Source organism: Epinephelus fuscoguttatus, linkage group LG6 (genome assembly GCF_011397635.1).
Source record: "Epinephelus fuscoguttatus linkage group LG6, E.fuscoguttatus.final_Chr_v1".
In the NCBI taxonomy this organism is placed as follows: domain Eukaryota; kingdom Metazoa; phylum Chordata; class Actinopteri; order Perciformes; family Serranidae; genus Epinephelus; species Epinephelus fuscoguttatus.
Window position 1 is genome coordinate 13,239,231 of NC_064757.1, and position 2,867 is coordinate 13,242,097.

The window sequence follows — 2,867 nt, forward strand, 5'->3', positions numbered from 1 at the left end:
TGATTGTCTGGTCTTTGATTTTGGGCCTGATCCTCCAGAGGTTTGGAGAAAAGGGGAAAATAATTTTAGATTTCTTTCGTGCCTTGAATGTGGTCACAAAATATGCAGTCAAGTGGATACTGTGGTAAAGTGAAACAAAATACCACAAAATATATGACTTGCCTTCTCTATACAGTCATAGTCACTTAGATTTCTCCCATTATCTGAAATGATAGCTGGTTTCTATTGAAGTAACATATTAATGATTTTCAGACAACTCCCTCTGTTTAATAAGTCAGTATAAGTACGTAATAATTTTTCATTTCATGGTTTTCTTTCCAGCTACTTGCCAGTTGGATTGCTGTTCACGACCACACACCAAGTTGTTAAGGTTCAGGACTGGCAAACAATCCTCTAAGTTCTGGAGTTCATGTCAGTGATTATTCTTGGGTACAAAGGAGTATGATGTATTTCTCTGGCTGCAGTATGTGTGTGGAGCCCAAGACAAATTTTCCAGTTTTCTTTTGTGGAAGTTAATCTCGATCTTGATCTTGAGCCAATATAAGCTTTTTTTATATAAGCTATTTTATGCATGTCAGCTAATGTTAGCAAAGTTTAGGTAGATACTACCTAATAGAACCCTAATGAGCACTGGACAAACTCTTTACTTGTGCTACTGTTACTCTGTGTCATAGCATTAGCAAGTTGTCACCTGGGCCACAGTAGCAACTGTTTACTAAAAGTTGTAGTAGTCTCGCATTTAAAAAAAAAATCTAAAACAGGGGTGTCATTCCAGAAAAATATCCTAAATATAATACCAAAAATCCTTAATGTCATCCTAAACTGAGATGAATAGGATTTCAGACTAAGGAAGTTTCTGTCATGAGGCCTCAGGTCCTTTACTTTACCTCATTTCAGAGTAAAAGAGCAATTAAGTCAGCAAACTTATTGAACATCTGTCACAAATGCAATTTCTAGCAAAGTTTATTAACACTAGCCACCAAAAGCTACTGGTCATCACACCAAATAAGAGTGAGAGTGAGCAATTTGCTGCTCATGATTTCAGCTTTCTGTTTTTGAGAGGCATTTTGTATAATTATTTTCTTCCTTGCTTTAAAGGTCAACCTTTTAGGAATATGAATGGCATAAAGAACAATTTTGAAATACTATGGACAGAAATACAAGTGCAGTTAGTAATGTAGAAAAGGCAGAACTTTTAGCAAAGACATTTGTGAAGATCCACAGCTCAGAAAATAAATGTATCAGCAAACGCTAAGCAGTATAAAGATAATACAGTTGCACAAAATCCAAGAATTACAGAAAGAAGGGCTACATCAGGAGAAGACTTAGATTTGCCATTTAATTTATTCGAATTAAGGAAAGCCATCTCTAATACATGGTAACCCTCACCAGGAAAAGACACTATCTGCTACAGCATGATATGTGAAAGTGGAAGAAAGTACACTTGAAGTTGTATTAAGATTGCTTAACATGAGTTACATTTCTTGGAGTTTTGTTGGACGAAAAACTTACCTGGTATCAACATTTTGAAAAAGTGAAAAACAAATGCAAAAAGCTCAGTAATATACTGCAGTGTCTGTCAGGAAGAGACCAGGGAGCAAGCAAGACATCTGTATTAAACATTTACTGCTCTTATGAGAGCAGTCCTAGATTATGAATGTGTAGTTTATATGTCTGCAGCAGAAACCAACCTCAAAAAGCTTGATAGCGCAGAGGCTTAAACTTTCTGACTTTGTAGTAGAGCATTTTAAACATCACCAGTATCTGAGTTGCAAGGTGAAATGGGGGAAATGCCTCCATGAATTAGGAGGGTCAAACTTATGTTGGCATATTGAGTTAATCTGCGAGGGCAGAGTAGATCACGGCCAACAAAAGTTGTTCTACAGGACTGTTGGCAACATAATGAGTCCAGCTTTGGGTTGGGTAGGGAATGTTAGGACTCAAATGGGATATATAAATAAGGCACTGTTCCATTATTAGCTATACCTCTGTGAAGATTCATTATGCCAACCATAGATACAAGTCTGCAACAGAAATTGAAAGAGAGCCTAAAAAGTACCACCTGTCAGTGTATACAGCTGAATTAACTGAAATATTATTAGCATTACAATGTGTGGAAGAAAATAACCTACCCAGTGTTGTAATCGCCTTTGATAGCTTGTCAGCACTTTCGAGCATCATGACTGGAAAGTCATCATGCAGACAGGATATTATGAAATTTATCATGTGCTACTCAGACTACATTGCAGGGAACTGGATATGCACATGTAAGGGTGGAAGGAAAGGAGAAAGTAGACATATTGGCTAAACAATCACTAAAATGACAGTTCACTGACATGCAAGTACCATTAAGTAAAGCAGAGGTTAAAACTATCATAAAGGACTGTATGCACAAAACCTGGCAGGAATATTGGGACTTAAGTGACACCGGAATACACCTTTACAGAAACATGCAGGTGTTGGTAGATTACAGAGTGGGAGCCCAAGGGAAGGGATGGTCATTACGCATTTGAGGATTGGGCATACAGGATTAAATGACACTTTCCATATAATATGGAAGCATCCTACTGGACTATGTACACACTGTAACAAACTGGGGATGGTGAGACATGTAGGCTACTGATAGATTGCAACAGCTAGAAGAAAGAAGAAAGTTAGAAACAGGACTTACTGAAGAAAAGCACAGTATTACATCAGAGAATCTACTTGAAAAGACATCAATGATCGTATGTAAGCTTCTATTTATGATTAACAGGAATAATATATTTTAGTTTAGTTTCCTGCCAATTTACTGCGCCACACCTAGTCCAGTAAGTGGCGGTAATGCGCATGAAAGCTGGTTTGCCAACTGCTATTAAACTCAAAGA